The sequence below is a fragment of the Trachymyrmex septentrionalis genome, unplaced genomic scaffold (genome assembly GCF_001594115.1).
Source record: "Trachymyrmex septentrionalis isolate Tsep2-gDNA-1 unplaced genomic scaffold, Tsep1.0 scaffold2, whole genome shotgun sequence".
Classification (NCBI taxonomy): domain Eukaryota; kingdom Metazoa; phylum Arthropoda; class Insecta; order Hymenoptera; family Formicidae; genus Trachymyrmex; species Trachymyrmex septentrionalis.
In genome coordinates, this window is record NW_017305179.1 from 1,767,651 (window position 1) to 1,788,253 (window position 20,603).

At 30.2% G+C, this 20,603-nt stretch overlaps 1 protein-coding gene across 2 annotated transcripts in view; it reads right to left on the reverse strand.

Annotated features, from left to right (window-relative positions):
• Window positions 1-195, reverse strand: part of LOC108747523 (esterase E4-like) — an 11,245-nt gene extending 11,050 nt beyond the window's left edge. The window contains exon 1 of one of the 2 annotated variants that reach the window (XM_018485082.1): window positions 127-195. The gene's annotated coding sequence lies outside the window, so the exon portion shown is untranslated. Of the gene's footprint in view, window positions 1-64 lie in introns of both variants that reach the window. The other variant, XM_018485083.1, reaches the window with a different exon arrangement.
• Between the last annotated feature and the right edge of the window lie 20,408 nt (window positions 196-20,603).

The following is a 20,603-nucleotide window of genomic DNA, read 5'->3' on the forward strand; positions in this document are numbered from 1 at the left end:
ACTTGATTTAAATAAAGTGTCGTAACAATAAAGAGTTATTGACAGATTATGAGAATTACGGTACCAATAATAGCTCACTAATCTTTAGACAATGGACTGTAAAGTTGATATAATGACAGGGTATACCGTGCGGTTTCGTGAGTGCCGAAGAACGCGCGTGTTCGTTTGGCGAAGGTAGGATTAAGACTGTCGTTGGAGAGAGTCGCTCGTTGGGATATTATCGATGATGGTATATATAATTGACGTCACACTGACAAACAGCACAAATGTTTCTGCTAGTTTATCCTTTTCGACCTGTTTATCCTATTTTTTTATTGATCATATCTTTTTGCTGATCATATCTTTTTGCTGATCAATACGATACATGTTTAAGCGAATAGATGAGTAACGTTACACTTTTCAATGTCACGATTAATGTAACATAAATTTTCATTTTTTCAAGCTTTTTCAAGATCATAAAAGAATTTTCAAACGTTTATTTCACAATTGTAGCGGAATGACGAAAAATAATGAACATATATAATTTTAAAAAATACTAGTTTTAATATTATTATACGAGTATGCGTCAATTTATATAAATCTAACTTACAATTGCTTAACATCGACTTATCATCTTAGCTATTTGATAACCCATGAATTTATTGATTTTAGTTCTTTTTTAAAGCTTTTTATTAATTATCATTTATAGAGATATCTAATATCTATTATTAATAAACTCTGCAAATATTACATTTTCTTACATTCTTATGGTTAGATAAGAATGGAATTAAAGAGAGAAGAATATATATCTATAAAAAAATTTAAATTTCAGAGACGTTGTCCTTTAATACATAGATATAGTCTTCCAGAAAAATATTAGATATTCTTTAAGATATCAATCTTCTTATTATTGATCAATAAACTGTACTTTTTTTATATTAAAAATATTAATATAATAATTAATATAATTAAATATGTAACGATTTACATATTTTTATTATAATAATTACATTATATTAATAGTTATATATTAATATAAAAATATTATTAGTACATATTTCGTATATTTTTTGAAAGCTTATTTATGTGCAATTATTAATAAAGTTCAATATGTAAAATAAAATCATAAAAGTTTCTATTATAACAGTTTTATTATCTAAAAAGATATTTCAAGTAAAATCATAAAAATTGTAATTGTTTAATTTTTTAACTGTATAAATCAAATCTTGAAAATCATATAACATGCAAACACAATATGAAATAGCCGCACTAGCGCAAAATGCGAAGTTAAATAGAAACCTAAAAGTAAAATTAGTTCTATCGATCCCTCTATCGATTCCTCCAGCAGTACATTGTTTCGTTTCATAAATCCATCAGTACCATCCGTCGGTTTCAATAATTTTTACCTGCATTAACTGCATACGGTATATTCTAGCGTTATTAATCGACAAAAATTTGTAGATAGAGAAGTACTACAAATTATAATGAAACAATTTTCCAAAAATTTTCTGAGAACATCTTTTGGACACATTTTCCTTTCGATTCTTACACTCTTATAAAGATAACTGATTTGCACAATTATTTTGACTTCGATCACATTTCTGCAGCAAATCCGTATGAATAAGCTTGATATACTGATTTGAGGATATTTATATGATTGCTCTATATTAACTGTACATCATACAAAAAATTAGGCCATATGAGCATCATCACATTGAAAATTAGATACTATCATCTCTAAATTAATTAAGGAGGGAGGAGCAAAACTACTTATACATATAATATTATACATATATGTGAATTACTGATAAATTATCATCTATATGTATCATAAAATAATTTAAATTAGTGTTTAAAATAATTTTTATACTTTTAAATTATCGATTCTCTATATTTTTTATGAATAGGCGACTTTACTATTTTTATAATTAATATGTATTAGATACTATTATTTCTAATAGAAGCTTTTACCGACAGTAGATGAGATAAAAGTAATAATGCTTCCTAAGTTCAGAGGTGCTAGTGTCTAATTTTCAATATGGCGCAGATACAATAATATCTTGATTAGTATTCATATACTATACTTAAACTTACTTTATACTTAAATTTAAGACTGTCTTAAGCCAGACTTAAGATGTCATCAATCAATCAGAGAGCTATAGTATAAGCATCTTAAGACATTACTTAAGACAATCTTGAAATAAGAATAGACTACGAATAGCGGCCCTTGTTACAAAAGGAAAGACTGTATCTAGTCATATTTCATAATTTACATGTATTTATACATAATATGTACTTACACTCTCATTTTTACATAGATTAATGCAATATATTTTAAAAAAAGTGAAAGATAAAATTTAATATAAAAATAATAGTATTTAAGAATATAAAGAAGACTGATATCTGTTTGAAATAGACGAAGAACAGCGAAAGCTGAAGCTCTTTTTTGTTTACATTTTTTAGATCATTTTCTAATTTATTGCATCGCAAGCTAATCTTACATAAAAAATAGTTTTGTAAAATGAAATTGTATACCTTAAAAAAGATGAAGAGTACATATACCATACCGTCTAAACTTGCACACATCATTTTGCAAAGAGATGGAGTAGCACAATAAAAATTCTTATATTTGTGTGACCGTCAAATTATTATGCTCGAAAATAAATAAAATAAATTAATTTTGTGTTTTTAAATATACACAAAAGACATAATGAGGAAAAATATATATATAATATAGTTTTAATGTAAACATTAATAATATCGTTGAATTAATCCTGCATATGAAATACCGAATTTCTATAAAATGTGCTATTTTGATAATTATAAGAATATTATATCTTACATAAAAAAAAATGTAGTCTTTTAAATTCCACTTTAATTATCTAGAAGCTGTACTTATTTGTAAAAGATATTTTTGTTGTTTTACAGGAAAACGTATAATTATTTCCTTCTTTTTCTGAATATTTTTTTAATAATTTACATCTATTCACATCTATTTAAGATAAAAAGTTTTCAAAAAGATAATGCATATACGTATAATTTATAGATACTACATGAGATTAAAATATAAATACATTTTATTAGGAAGATTCATTGCATATAAATTATTGATAATTGTTATTAAAAAACAAAAAATTCCTTTTATAACTTTATAATAAATTGCACATTTGCAATTTTTCTGTCCCAATCAGTGGCGCCGCCTGCAGTTCATAAGATTGCAATCTTCCCACCATTTTCTCTGTTGCATCATATAATATGTTCTTACTGTCTATACTTCAATAACAGATAATCAAACAAGAGACACATATGTATAGTTTTCCTACTTATTAGAATATTTTATCAAATATGTCTATTTTGTGTACAAAGTGATATGTAAATAAACAAACAAATACACGGCGAAAGAAGAGTCAGTAGATTACAAAGAGAAAAACAAAACATTTAATTAATTAAATTATTATGCGACGATACATGCGCAAATATTTTTACACATGTTTATACATTTACACATTTATATATGCCGTTCCGTATTTGCGCATGTATCGTCGCATAATAATTTAATTAATTAAATGTTTTGTTTTTCTCTTTGTAATCTACTGACTCTTCTTTCGCCGTGTATTTGTTTGTTTATTTACGTTTACATTTAAGAGTCTTTACATCGTTATTATTTAAAGTGATATGTGTTGATCAAAACAAATAATAATAATTTTCATATTAAGAATTACATCCAAATATGTTATTACATTAGAATTATCATATATTTCAATTTTAATTTAATTTTCATGAACTTTAATGAGTCGATCTTATAGAATACTAAATAAGGAATTATATGCATATATTATATATATATTTGTTATCCGTTCTTTTTTTATCGAATATTAGAGCTCAAAGCTATTATAGTTGCAAATTTTTAATACTAATATTCGATATAAAAAGAACAGATAGCAAATATATATATAATATACGCATGTAATACATTCCTCATTTAGCATTCTATAAGATCGATTCATTAAAGTGTATAAAAATTAAATTAAAATTGAAATATATGATAATTCTAATGTAATAACATATTTGGATGTAATTCTTAATATGAAAATTATTATTATTTGTTTTGATCAACACATATCACTTTAAATAATAACGATGTAAAGACTCTTAAATGTAAACGTAAATAAACAAACAAATACACGGCGAAAGAAGAGTCAGTAGATTACAAAGAGAAAAACAAAACATTTAATTAATTAAATTATTATGCGACGATACATGCGCAAATACGGAACGGCATATATAAATGTGTAAATGTATAAACATGTGTAAAAATATTTGCGCATGTATCGTCGCATAATAATTTAATTAATTAAATGTTTTGTTTTTCTCTTTGTAATCTACTGACTCTTCTTTCGCCGTGTATTTGTTTGTTTATTTACGTTTACATTTAAGAGTCTTTACATCGTTATTATTTAAAGTGATATGTGTTGATCAAAACAAATAATAATAATTTTCATATTAAGAATTACATCCAAATATGTTATTACATTAGAATTATCATATATTTCAATTTTAATTTAATTTTCATGAACTTTAATGAGTCGATCTTATAGAATACTAAATAAGGAATTATATGCATATATTATATATATATTTGTTATCCGTTCTTTTTTTATCGAATATTAGAGCTCAAAGCTATTATAGTTGCAAATTTTTAATACTAATATTCGATATAAAAAGAACAGATAGCAAATATATATATAATATACGCATGTAATACATTCCTCATTTAGCATTCTATAAGATCGATTCATTAAAGTGTATAAAAATTAAATTAAAATTGAAATATATGATAATTCTAATGTAATAACATATTTTGTAATATAATTCTTAATATGAAAATTATTATTATTTGCTTTGATCAACGCATATCACTTTGTACACAAAATAAACATATTTGATAAGATATTTTAATAAGTAAAAATATTTTTCCATTTAAAAAAGAAACATATAATTAGATTAAAGAGATATTTCCAATATAAATAAATATAATAGAAATTCATTATTCTATTCTATTCATTTATATTGGAAATATCTCTTTAATGTAATTATATGTTTCTTTCTTAGACGGAAAAATATTTTTAACAGTAACCTAATTTAACAAGAAATCTTTGAATTCCGCAAACCCACGTAACATTTATTTTAAATTATTTTATACCTACTTCTAAATTATATAAAATATTTAAAAAATAATACAAATTTTTTTTGTAAATAAATAAAAAGAATAATAAGGAAAGAAAATTAATAATTGTGTTTATTACAATGTGCGTATATATACGTAACAATTATAACAAGCAATTTATCTTTCGTCTTTTTACACTGCTTGCTTTTTTTTTAACGCTAAACTGCTAAGTTAAACGTGCTAAATTAAACGTTTAAGCGAATTTTAATTAGAAAGCTTTTATTGCACTTCTGGATAGGATCACGTGCTTGCACGGTATACGAGTATATCGGCTTCGAAATATCATAGCATATTGCGGCGGCCATAAGAGCGGCCCCGCGGAATATTCATGGGACGTGGGCCCGAATTCTAAGGGACGCTAGCGCTCAATAAGCGACTATTTCGCAGAAATAGTATAATTCTGTTGGCTGTAAAGGTTAAACGAGGGTTCTTGGTCTTCAATTATCAGAGACCGTCCGCAGGCAGCAACATGCCGGAATATTCTTAAGGCGCCCGCCTTTCGATGATCGGCTCGAATCTCATAACTACGGTCGGCCGTTTTAACGTTTATGACCTGTGAGCTATAACTCGTAAAAATGTCGATCGGATTCGACGCCCGCGTTAAATGAAAAAATTGGTTTGCTACGCTTGGTGAATAATAGAGTATTATGTCCAGAAGTTGCAGAAGTATGTGAGTATTATTTTACAGGCGAAGCTCCACGAGCGACGTCTCTTGAAATGTACTAACAAAAAAAACATAAGGAACTTACCATATATTTATTGCCACAACGATAGAAAAATTATTCAGTACTTTGTGACTATGTTTCGTGTTAAACTGAGCGAAAACGTTACATCGTTGCTTATGAAAAATTCAGGAGATTCTTCTAGAAAAGATACATTTTCCAAAGCACAGCTTCAACGACCAGTTTAACATAATATATTGTTGCACGATGCTAAGTGATATTCTGCGTTTTTATTTTCAACTTCTATATTGTGAAAGCAATCAGCCCTTATATATTGTATAAAGTATAATTTCAAATTGTTCAAAAAGAAATAACTGTAAGAACAAAATTAATCGAGAGTACAAAGTACAAAGTATTGTAGATAAGAATAGATAGAGTGATTGAGAGAGATTAGATAGGTACAAATGAAAATATAAATATAAATTTATCCAAAAATATATTAGTGCATCATAAACTTCAATACTCTTGTCTTTGCTATAATATTTATTAAATTATTATGTAATTGATACAGTATGTAATTGATACTTGTTCTGTGTTTTTCAGAATCAGAGGGAAACTATTTTTTAACTTAATAGAAAATTATTAACGAATTAAATAATATCAGTAAAAAAATATACTTTTACAATTATGTATTATCAAATATATAATTTTTATTTCTATTTCATTTCATAATTCTTAAAAAAAAATCATTCTTTTTGATTATGACAATTTTAATATTCTACAATCCACAAAATTGTAACAAATCCAGAATAATTTATTAAAAGTCACATAACTCGAAATATCATTAACAATTTATTTACTTTAATCGGTAAAAATAATTAAATTAAAAATAAAACAATTTCTAAGAATAACAATTAATATGTCGAAGATTCAAATGACGAAGTTAAAAATAAAACAATTTTTTCTTCAAATTCGATTACCAAAACTATTTTAATTCTAAATGTTCTCCGTAGAAGATTACTTTTTATTTACAAAAACGTCACAACTGAGAATATATATCACTTGTACAGAAGGTACATTATTTAGAATTTTTCTTAGAAATGAGATGAGTATTTGGACGGACTCTGAAGTTAAGTTAGGTTACTTTCAATGATTGATAGTAACTCGAAAATCATTTTTTTTTTAATTGCATCACTTTTGAAATAAGAGAACGATATGTATCTTACGAGATACATCCATATACGTATAGTTTACGATTGGACGTTCGATTTCTCCTGTAGTTTTCTTTCGACTTTAAACGAAGAAGAGAGAAAATGTCGACTCCATCATCCCTAGAGGGTCCATCCCCTCCTCATCTGTGCGAACGCCCTTTTTCCTTTCTTCTAGTGTTTCTCCAGCACGGAAAAGCACGCGATTCTCTGAGCGGCAAAGGTTGCTCAAGGCGTTGCCACTGGCAACCGATAAAACTGCGGAAGACCCTCCTGATCCCCTTTCGAAGACTTGCCAGGAATTTCTTCCGATCAGCCCAGTTATTGAGTGAGCTTATTAAGAATGATCGACATTTGATATTGTAATTGCTAGAAACATCGAAAATGGCTTCTCTCTCTCTCTCTCTCTCTCTCTCTCTCCCTCCTCCTCCTCCTCCTCCCCCCCCTCTCTCTCTTTCTCTCTCTGTTTTACTATAAAGACAGTAAAAGAATTTTTTAGGATGTATGCTTCTTCAGAAAGCTTTTCTAAAATATCCTTCTTTCTTTTATTGAAATATTTAACTTTAATGTAGAGTAAAATACAGATGTATTACTAATTAATTTAAATTCAACAGTAATTAAGAAAATGAAATTTACACATAATTCTCTCTCTCTTTCTCTCTCTCTCTCTCTCTCTCTCTCTCTCTCTCTCTCTCTCATATAATTCACGTTTCCAACATATAAACACATATAAAGTATTCCTTGGGAAACAAATTCAAATAATATTATAATAAAATGCTTTTAATTGATTCATACATTTATTACAATATAAGATTTATTAAATATTAAATAAATAAGGGCAAATTATCAAGGAAATAAAACGTTGCTATAACTGCTTTCGAAAGACATAAGTCACAATTTCCGGAAGCAGCAGAAAAGGGCAGTATCGATCCCTCGCATTGGGTCGGGAAAATACAAACGGGGTCGACATTGAGCAACTAACAAGGGGAAAGGCATCAACTCCCCGAAAAGCTCTAATATGTCTCATGAGTTTTCCACGGGGCACGTGAACGTAATTACGAACATCCCTATCGAAATAAGTTACAAAAACGCGAGACAAAGCTATTCTTGTAAATGTATTAGTTATAAATACATATATATGTTAAATTTTATTAAGTAAAATTAGTGTGTGTCGTTAGGGCATGTAATATAATTTAATAAAAGTAATATCACAATTAATCCTTATACAAATATATATTACATATTTAAAATAAAATAAAATAGAAATAGGTGTAACATGCTTCTTTTTCCTGGTTTAGTATTTTATAAAATTTTATTTTTCTAAATCTTAATTACGTCAACTTTTCGTAAGCACACATATTTTTACTTACTCCGTAGGCACTTTGGGTTTTTATCTAGCTCAATTTTTTAAATTATATTACATTCTGAGCTTTCAAAAAAAAAATCTAGAAAAATTTATGATTAGTTTTCAACATTTCTGCTATATTCGCCATATAGTTATTTAACTCAAACGTCTAAAATCTTTATTTAACAAAAATTGAAATTTGTGCCAGGAAATTTGAGAGTGAAATTTCACCTCAAGTAGAAAAACTCAAATGTGCCTACGAAAGATTGATAATGCTGAATGTACAAAATTTTAGTCAATGATCTAAATGTCGGCGTTTCTGCGTGTGTGAGATAAGTAAAAGTGTGGCAATAGGTATGGCGATTGGTTTCACGTGCTTCGTTCTCCGAAACGACTGGTATCCCGAGTTCAGGAAGGACATCGGCCCGGTTTTCACTAATCGTGCGTGCGGTGAGCACGTAGAGTCGAAATTCAAAGAGAGGGCATACCATTTACAATCGAATCATAAAAAAGGAGAAGGGAACGAATGACGAACAAACGGATCCGCGATGTGCAGGAAAGATTCCCCGCTCTTCGGGGTCGTTACCCCTTTTCGGATTTAGGTCGCCGCCCCAAGGGAGCTCAACTTCCGTGTCGTCGATGGGAAAATTCGTTTGGTTATAATGGTTATATGAACGCGCGTCCCCGATTTTTCATGATTCTCCCACACGAACAAGATGGCGGCTTATAATCGTGAGAACTATTATGACTTTTCTGCTATGGGGCTTTAATTCATGACTCATGAGGATATTAGTCATATCTAGCAGGGACAATCGAATATGTTCGAAAACTATCAAATAGCAATTAGGTTTTGTCAATGACATTGTCAATAAAATCTAAGTGAATTCGAGTATTAAAAGTTGATGACGTTCTTCTTCTGAAATTCTTTTGTTCTCTCTCTCTCTCTCTCTCTCTCTCTCTCTCTCTATCTATCTCTCTATCTCTCTCTATCTCACTTTCTTCCTCCTTAATATACTTATACTTTTTAATTCGTTTTACTGGCATATTTTAGTCATTCTTTCCTATAGTTTTGGTGATATTATTCATTCGTACTTAATTCCCATCGTAGAATCTCGCATGACCTAGATATGATCTTGTTATTGTTCGCGTGTGTTTAGAGCATATCCAGCACACGATAATAAATCGCGTACACGTAGATAGGAACACGACTGGCGTAATACACGTGCAAGTGCCTGTGAAACTAGAGAAGATCTTGTTAGCCATTCAGCTGTACCTGACACGCCCATTCATCCCCCTCACCAATACCTTTGCAAGAAAGTTCCTCGTAGAGTACTTCCGGGTTAGAAACTAACTTAGTGCGAACCGTTGAGGAATCAAAAATAACCGTCTTACTTATATATATATTTCTCATATTCTCCATTCTCATAAAATTGTGGTAAATTTATTATATATTCCTGCAAGAAACACCACATACAATGAGATTAGCAGACATTTTCTCTGTGAAATTAAATTTATTTAATTAGAAACGAAAGAATAATATATAATACTTTGTATATATGTTTTCTAGTTTCAGCTTATAATATTAATGTATCATTTTATATTTTATAAACGATTAAACAAATAATTCCCCTATTTTTGAGGCATACGAATTTTATTTTTTATAATATAATTTCACCATCTCTTCATTACTTTAATAAATTATTCTATACTAAACTGTTATTTTTTCCATATGCTTTATGTTATCTCACGCTGTTAAATGATATTTTTTTCTCGAGAACCCGAATTATATATTTTTTTGGCATGTCGTATTGTATCACTGAAACTTTGTTACATCTATCGTCGCTCAAATAGCAAAGGGTTTTGTCGAAAAAAGGTTTAAATTATCTATTGTTTGGGAAGTCGGGGTGCCTTGGAAACTTAGGCCCGAAAACGAAAGGAAAACGAAACGTATCTGCAACACTATACTAAAGTGCTGTTAACTTAAAGGTTCAAATACGCATTCATACACGCACGCATGTGTACACACGTACACACACTCGACCAATCCCAGGCATGTCGGCTTCTAGGAATTCATAGGCGTAGGATTAGCTCTAAAGTAGATCTTTAGACAACCGATCTGCACAGATTTTTTTCAAAGATATTTGTGAAATTATATGTGAGATATTAGTTTATTACTCGAAATATAATAATTCTTTTTATGCAAGATAGTTTGACAGAAAGTGAAATAAAGATTAAAAATAATAAAAGTTTCTCTATCATAACAACAGCTTTTCTAAAATTATTTTAAAATATTGCCAAGTTTTTGGCAAGCCAAATGTTTATCCAATTCATTAACAGCAAGTAATCTTAACAATTATTAAATATTTCTAAATATTGTTATTGAGAAATTGATAGATATAATTGTAAATGTGACATAATTTACATTTCAATAGAATTTATATATTAAAAAGAACTTTCTTTTTCTTAAATTTTTTCGTAAATCGTAAAAAATATCAAAATATGTAATTACAATTCGAAAAAGTTTTCGGTTCGTGGATTGCAAAATTGGATGTGTATATAAATTCAGTCTGAAATATTTAGATATTTATTAAAATCTACTTTGACCGAAAATAGGTTTATTTCTCTCAATTAATTCAAAATATATTTTTAAGTATCTGTACGAGTAAAATAATTTATATTTAAAAAATGTTATTAGGTTGTATGGAATTTTTAATGTAATATTACATTTAGATTTCAAGTTCTTTATTGAAAAATTATAATACTTAGGAAACTTTTTTCGTTCACAAAATCTGTCATAACTATTATAAAGAGTATGACAATTTTTAATCTGCGTACAATTTAGAAAGCGATATTTGCATTATGTATAAAAATGTTTCTTTATCCCATTTTAATTTATAAATGTTATTTATTATTATATGATGTTTAAGTCAGACTTGCAGTGAAAAATCGATTTCTCTCACTTTGTGTTAATTTACAATTATAAAAATTGCATTGCTCTATATATAAAAAAGCAATCATTTTCAATTTTACCGCATTGTATAAATAGTATAGTACTTTTTACTTGATTTATTGTCGCAAAAAGTTACCACTCTACCTAAATATTATCATATTAAGAATATTGTGTAGATACGTATATACTATTACATAATATATACTAGTACATAAATATTGGATTTTAATGTATAAAATTATTCTCTCTTAATTTTAACTGTCCTTCAGCAAGTCAGAGTTAGGCCAAAAACTTTTGAATCTCACTTAATTTTGCATTTATTATTACGTTCTGACTAGGATTATACTACCGGAAACGAAACCTGCGTTTTTCGCATCGAGTTTTCGTGAAAAAAATGTGAGGAGCTGATGGAAGGAAAAAGGAGAATCGAAGAGAAGAAGGGATACGCAAGGGTGGGATGTATCTGGCAGCGGGAAAGAATTTTTTTCATGATTCGAACGTTGTGGCAGAGCAGAAGCTGAGAGAAAAAGGTAGACAAGTGAGAAGGTAAGAGAGACAGAGGAGTTAAAGTTTAGGAAAAAAGGAGAAATAAATAAAACCACTCTCCTCGGTGACGTTTCCCGCGGGGTGGTCAGATGGAGGGTGCGTTAGCCCGCGCTTTTTCGGCACGAGCTACCTCGCAAGTTCTAATTGGTCGATGGGTAGGCAGCCATCTTCCAAATGGGCGTAGCCGATGGTTAATGCGGGGTGACTCACCCTGCATACCGAAAAGTGCCTATGCCTCTCGTCCAGCAACCCCCTCTTGTTTCCATCGGCCCTCTCGCTCCGTCTATTTGTCTCTATCTAAACCTTCCCTTCGTGAATAACGCCCTTTCCTTTTCCATGCTTATCTTTCTCTTTCCGTTCTTCTTGATTTTGCTAACATTTTGATCTCTATCCAATTTAACTGATATTTATCTTTATCCATTTTCTTAAGACGCCCCGATCTATTTTCAATTGTTTTAGATTCCGTGTTTTCATTTAATTAAATTTTAATCTCACTTCTCCTTTTTCTATTTTCCATGATTCGATTTTTATTATAGCCCCGATTAGAAATAAAGATAATTCTTCCCACCACACAGATATATACTTTTTACTATTTCACATTATTGTGAATAGTAAAATATTTTATTAGTAAAGTTTTTAATTTATTATCTATGTTACAGATTTGTCGAAAAATATTTTTCCTTTTTTTTCTCATTATATTACATTATCAAGAAATTCTCAAATCACTTAATGTTTTCTTATAACGTATATGGCTTCTTACAAATACAAATTTATTATAGCTTTAGACTTTTTAAATAATATTTTATTACTTCGAGATTTTATTTTTGCCTATCTGATAGAAGTGTTTCGCGAGTATACTTTTCCAAATATTTTTTTTTCTTTTTAGTTTCTTTCTTATTATATTAAATTTTGCTCTCATTACTTGCTCTTACATTTCCTCACTTCACCTAGTTTCTCTTAACTGTTCTTCCAATTAATCATGCTGTATTGTCCAACTTTTCATCAATATTTCGGTACTTTCGCTTATTGTGATTCAGCGCTTTTCCCTTTCTCCCTCGACGTCTCCTTTATTATCCTTGTTCTTCATCTATTTCACTCGATTCCACTACTTTCCGTCCCCTGCTATCTCCTGCTACCCTCCTTCGGCGTTCACGCTGTGCTCACTCCCTGAGACTTTCACGGTCGCCACCACCCTTGGAACATCTACCGTGATCGAAGCGAAGGAAGGATGGAGGGAAGGTCGCATACCCAGAACAACTTTCCCTCGCCGATTTCCAGCACGTGGATAGGGAAGGGAGAGCTGGCTTACTACACCACCGAGTCTCGCTACTGTTGACTACATCCGAGTTTTTCTATGTAGATACGCCGTTTGCTTTCTCTTATTTTCGGGCAAATATTTTCCGGGATAATAATTTCAGGAGGGATACATACAGTTCTTATTTGTTTACGCTGGTATTGATCGCATGCCACTTCTGTTTATTAATTAAGACTCGCTTTTGCGAATAATATATTAGGATTAAATAAAATAAAAAAAATAAAGCAGAATTACATCAAGAATTATCTTCTGGTAATATCTAATATTCTGTTCCCTATTTGTTATTTATATTCATTTCGCATTAATGCAATGCGTAATATAAAGAAAAACATATAATTAAATCGTACTTCTCGCAATCTTCTGGAGTTAATGGTGAATTTATTGTACTTACTTAATTATTATAACAGAATGAAGTTTTTATTTTAATTAAAATAATTCAAATGTGTGCAGAGACGTAGCGTAAAGCAAATTAAATTTTTTGATATTTCTGACAAAGAGATTTATCAAAAATGTCAAACAATTAAGTTTTCTTTATGTTACACATGTGCAAATTTGAATTATTCTTATTAAAATATATTTTATATTCATTCCTTTTTATATAAATTATGTTATTTTGGTTTCTTGCAATTAAAATTAGTGCTTGTATTATAATGAAGATGTCATAAATTAAATGAGTCTTACTATTGTCAGTAACTGTTTTATAAATTTTTGCGTCAACTCCGAAAGGATATATATACACGCATTTATGGAACGTACAAATTGCACTCTGAACGCATCGTAGCGTAAATTGCATTATCCCTTGGCGAGGCGGCGTCGCTCCACCACGAGGCAGTATCTCACCAATACGGCATCAAACATGTACATACACCGCACACGATGCACAGCATGCGTGTGCAGAATACATGCAGTGCATTGCCCTCCCCTCTTTCCCACTACGAGTGCATCCGCCAATGGATGGAGGCAGCGGATGAGCGATGCATTCGGAATGTCTTCTCGGAACATTACGATCAATTCCTAACGACTGCATAACATAATTGTTACATCATGCATATATTGTTATATATGCATAAGTATAGATTGATTATAATATTTGTAAATGGGAAACGAATTTTACATTTACACGATTTTATTAAGAAGTATTTCTTATACAAAAACTCGATTTAATTTAGTTAAATGAATTTATTACGTTGCATATTTTTCAAGAAAGGGAAAAAAGAACAATTCAATTTAAAGATAGATTTTTGTTACAATTTAATTAATATGAAAGAAATTACATGTATAATTTTAATTACATTTGAGAGAATTGATATCTAAAATGTGAAAAAAAAAAGAACGAAAGTAAATAATTACGTCACGCATATGAACAAATTTAATTCGCGATTTTATACAATATATAATCTCGAACTGTGGATAAAATGAAATTATTACTTTCTATCCGTCTCTACGATCTACATCAATAGCACGTAAAGGAATAGAGTTATAAAAGTTCTATGGGCAATCGATAGCGTCCTCGAATACATTAGCTCTCATTTCTTAGAAAGCGAAACAGCAACTTTCGCACAATAATGAAGCGGTGAAAGGCATAATAAGACAGTACATAAAACAAAAATAACTCAAGCCCTTTGTCATTTATCTCTACGTAGATAATAGATAATAGATGATAGATGATAGAGACGATTCTACAGCCGAGACACCAACCTACACGTGGCTCATACCCGACACTGCTATAAAGTGCATTATCCCCCTTCTATCCCCACTATGCGCATCATCTCCCTCTCCCGATGCAGCCCCTCCAATGACCATGAAAGCACCACCATCGCTATCGTTGCACGGCGCTTGTTGGCTCCCCTCGCAATCCCGACAACGACGAGTTGCATGCGACATGCAATTTACCGATGCACGCCGTCGATTCGAGGACAAAAGAGGGGACCGCCGCGAGGGCGCCTCCCTTACTCACTCCCTCTTTTCCAAGCACACCGACGAACGGCTTCCGGGGAACTAGAAGATTATGTCCGTGTCCTCACTGTGTAGCTTTCACCAATCCGACGACGCGCTACAATAATAATTCGACGCGTGTGCGCATCATGTTGCGTCAATCCGGCATTAGGTGCATTTTCTGCATTTGGTGTCATTAACCTCGATCAAAATCAGTAATAATATATTTTGCATCGTGAATTATGGGGGACTAAATGATATTTTTTATCAGGTTTTTAATCACACAATAATACTAGAAAAATATTAGACTGTGACATTATACACATTTTTTTACTTTCTAATGTACACAAACTATGAGTAGATATATAGGATCGTTTTTGTGAAGTAATAGGACTAATAGATACTAAAGGAAAGAAAGAGGACCAAGATAAACACACACCAAAAAAAAAATCAAAAAAGATATTATATAAAAATAAAATTAAATAAAATCTTATTTTAAAACGTATAGAACATTTCGGCTAACTGAATTTTCTTTAGCCGAAATGAATAAACAATGTATAAAATAGAGCCGAAAATAAATAAAATTAAAATTATAAAATTATAAAGAGGAATTGAAAGACAATGATTAAAGATTACAAGAGTCCAAACAAATGTACACAAAATAATCTAATAAAAATAACAAACATTTTTAAATTCAATTTTATTTAAATATTCTTTCTTTTTCATTGAGTATAAAAAATATATTCAAAAATACACATTTCTGAAAAGATACTGTATTATATATATTATATATAATAGAATCTCATACCTTAATTATGTTTTTAATATATTTTGTCTTAGACATACTTTACTTCCAAAATTAACACAAAATTCACAGTAAGAAAGAACAGCAACAAACCAAATATTTATTATTGATCTTTTTCGATGATACAGCGCATAATTTATGTCCTATAAAACATAATGGTAGTATTTTGAAAAATCATACATAATAAATAAAACTCTTTTAAGTGCAATGATAATTTCATTTACATTATGTTATCAAAATATATGTGTACTATAAAATAACTTTCACACTGAAAAAAAATCTTAAATTTCAATAAATATTTATTTAAATGGTACCAACTAAGTATTTATTAAATATAAGAATATATTTATTTGGTACAAAAAAACATTAATTTGATTTAGCATCTCTTCTTTTTATTAAGTAAATGTTTAGTTGGCAGTATTAAAACAAATATTTATTTAAATTTAGGCTTTTTTTCAGTGTATTAATAAGTATACACTCAAAAAACCAAAGTGAACTTTTAAAATTTATTATATGAAAGTTTTTTGCTGGCTTTTGTGCCTGAATAATACCTAATAAATAGAATTTTTGCAAGCAATTTTTATTGGATAAGATAACTTTATGGACAATATGATTGGAAACAAGACCGTCTATATAAATATTACAACTTTAAATACAAAGCGCCTTCCCGGTCCGAGTGTTAAGATGTTGAACTACTATCTAATATACATTCAATTAAATTGAATTAATATTTCGTTTATTACAGTTTTTTAAGATTTGGGAGAATTTGGGGGGATTATTTGTTTCAGATTGATTGTGTGAATCCGATAATTTCATCGGCTCTCAATTTATTTCTGAAATATTAATTCAATTTAATTGAATGTATATTAGATAGTAGTTGAACATCTTAACACTCGGACCGGGAAGGCGCTTTGTATTTAAAGTTGTAATAACTTTATGGATAAAAGAATCACACACGACAATTTATATGAATCATTTAAATATTTTGCCACAATTTTTGTATCTAAGTTTTTTATCATTGCACTTTCTACATTTATTGTCTTAGCTCTTTTCTCTCTCTAAAGCATTGGTCTTTTTCGACCGATTTTATACATTGGAAACGTAAATAAATGCAACTAAGTAATAAATCCGTTGGAAATATTTAATTGCAATAATTTCTAAATTTTCAGTTTGCATCTTTTTAACTTCGTGGCTTTGATTATTTGATAATACAACAAGATTTTAGCAAGAATTCATAGTAAAGTAACGTTTGCGATCGCGAATTTTAGGCCGCCATTCTTACGCTGTATCCATAACTGGCGCCCCAATCTGCCCCTTTGCTTTCCATATGCACAGAAGCGCATATACATGCATTCGCATAGAAAATTGCCGAATATACCTCCATAATCACGGCACATTTTAAATTTGCTTTTTTATCGGTTATTGTATCAATTGCACATGGCACATTTATTCCAAGTTCTAACATATGATTAAGAAAAATATACGGTCTTCCATATATACAAGTCTTGATAATATGCACGAATTATACAAGAAAAATTATCAAAAGTAATTGAAATTTAAAACTATATAATCAATAAAACGTTACGTAATTCAAGATACACATCCATCCGTTTTTATCTCATATAGTACATTAAATCTTCAAGAAATAAAGAGAGCAAGAAAGAAAGAAGGAAAAATTCGCGAAAAATTAAAAGAGACTTCAGAGAACCAGATCATTATTAAATAATAGTAATTTAATATATCTCATAAAATTTTCAATAAAAATATTTATCCGTTCTTTTAATAGCCTGCATTACGAACGTGGGTATAGATGTTGAATAGCGTATTTGTTTAAAATGTGAAATCAATCCTTTGCTCGCACGCAAAATCAAAAAACGTTAACTGTCGGAATCGCAAATTGCCTTCATCATGCGATTATGTCCTTTTAACACGGCGCGACCACAGAATAGATTACAAAAGTCTAGCCATTCTCCATCTGGTATAGGACATTTAGGAAAGGTGGCTAGGATCAACGGCTATAGGATGCAACGGTCGAGCCCAAGGAGAATTCAAATGGATGCAATAAAAGTTCGAATTAAGAGGCATTAGCAACGCGAGTCGCACGCAAGAAAAGATTAACTGTCTAAAGATAGAAAAGCGTTGTCGCAAAAACGTTGAATTAATATATCCCTTTCGCATGTATGAGTAATAAAACCTTAGGACAAGGATTTAAAATGTTGGCTAATAAAGATGCCTCTCCAAAGTGAGATAAAGAAACATATCGCTATTCAGATATCACTGTTTCAGAAGGGTGAAATAATGTCTAAATTTAAATATAAACAATAATAATAAAAAATATTAATTATGACTATCCATAGCAATAAAAATACATTTAAAAATATTAATAAATGTTATACTTATATTTACGTACGTAGGTTATTCTGTGACATTTTTGTTTTATTGATTACTAATGTCGACTCGAATATAAAACACATTTTATTGCAATTATAAAAAAAATATAATAATTACAAAATATAGTCAAGAACTAACGAAAAATAGTAGCATTTATATTTTTATAAATCGCTTGAAACGTTTTTTTTTTTTTTCGGATTTAGATATTTAACTTTAGGTACAATATTTATGTACGTCAAATGCTATTTGCTTATGTGAAAACATTATATAATGCGGCAATAAAAAAAATTTATTGAAAAAAATCAAGAAAGAAACTTCTTTGCAAAGTGCAACGACCGCTAAATAAAACTCTAATAAAACTTGGAAGGTAGTTCGTGTTTTCGCGGATCCTTCCTCATCCTCGGATGAGTGCCCTCACAGTAGTTGAAGACAAGGTGGCGGTACCTTCGCTCGTAGAAAAAGGGCGAAGTAAAAAAAAGGATAGAGAAGCGAAGCGAGGCATAAAAGCGCAAGCGAGAGAGAAAAAGAAAAATAGAGAATAGAAGAGAGAGAGAGAGAGAGAGAGAGAGAGAGAGAGAGAGAGAGAGAAGGAGATAGAATTAGGTCCTTCAAAAAGGGAACTCCCGGCAGCCTCTCTGAATATTGTCATCGCGGGATCCATCCGTGAGATCCGCTTCTTTTGTGCACCGCCAACTTTTTTCTTCCGATTTCACGGCGGCATAATGGATTCCCCGATCCTTTGGATGCGCTCGTTACCACGGCATTCGTAACGGCCGCAGCTGCCCGGCTAGAACGCGATAGCGCAATATGTATATATAAATACATAGATTGTCGGTCATGTATCTATTACTTTGGCATACATGAAGCGTCGAATTGACGGTTGCGTGTTAATAATCTTCATTGTGAGAAAATTAAACGCCACTACAATAAGAATTAAATTCTGTCTTTTTTTAAAGAAAAATTTATAATTTTGTTCTCTCGCTATATAAAATCCATTTAAAAGTTGGAATCGATTACATAAATGCTATACGATCCTCTCCATTTCAAGAAAAATAAGTACATTTAATCAAAAATTGTCTTTTCAATTATACCCATTTTTGTTATATTCGAAACGAAACTTATTTTGAAACTTTAAAAACATAATAATCAAAGTAGAGATATATTTATGCATAATAAAAATAAAAATACATTATACTTAAATGTGATAAGTAAAGCATGAAAATTTTTATTTTGTATAATTTATTTTTTTTAATTTACAATGGAAATCAGTAATGTTATCTTGTTGTGACAACTTCTTCGTTAAATTAATAGTTACTATAGCAATTGTTTTCTATACGCAAACACAAATTGTGTATTGATATTTGAATATCTTTAATATTACAAGTTACAATTTAATCTGTGAATACTTCAATCCTCAAATACAAAGTACTACAATTATACCTGTGACATGAAATCGCAATGCTTATAAAAGTTTTAAAAAAATTAAATATAAGTGAGTTTTGCAAAAATTGATAGGTTTATTTTAACGTGATCTTCGTAAAATGACGAAACTCAAGGTAGGGCGACTTCCATCATAAATAATGTATAATACGTTCCTGATGCGTACGAAAAGAGGGAAACGCATCGACATGCGTGCTATGGCATATTTTGCTAGGGCTAGATCCGCTAGAGAAATAGGCAGGGACACGATGGTCGTTTAGGAAAAAGGGGTGTAGGAGAGAGAGAGAAAGAAGGAAACCGAGGCAATGCCAGCTGCGCTACTATAACATAGCCTAAGCACAGGAGCCTACCACCAATAGAAGCCAACTGTTCATTAGTCTGTTGGTACAGGCTGTTCCAAATTGTCCCCGTCGTTGAGTCTGCGAGGATGTGCTTAAGTCATTCTGCGTTTAAAAGTCCTAGAAATGCTCGCGTACCGATCATTTTGCGGTAAAACCAAGTTTCGAGGTGACGTAAAGAAGCTAGTCTCTTAAAACATTTGCGGTTGTGCTGCACGCCACTACAAATTGTCCTCGAAACGATTAAGGTTCATCATCGATAGCATTGTGCCAGGGTGACTCCTGTCTCGTTGAACATTGATACATTTTTAAATGCTCCCCCTTAAAACAATGATTTGAACAATATTCGTAAAAAGTATATAATTTTTCAACAATCACAATAAGAAATGAGATTTGTTTCATGAAGATCATGAAGGTCATGAAGAAAAAAATAATTGTTTGAACAAAAGTATATCCGTTATT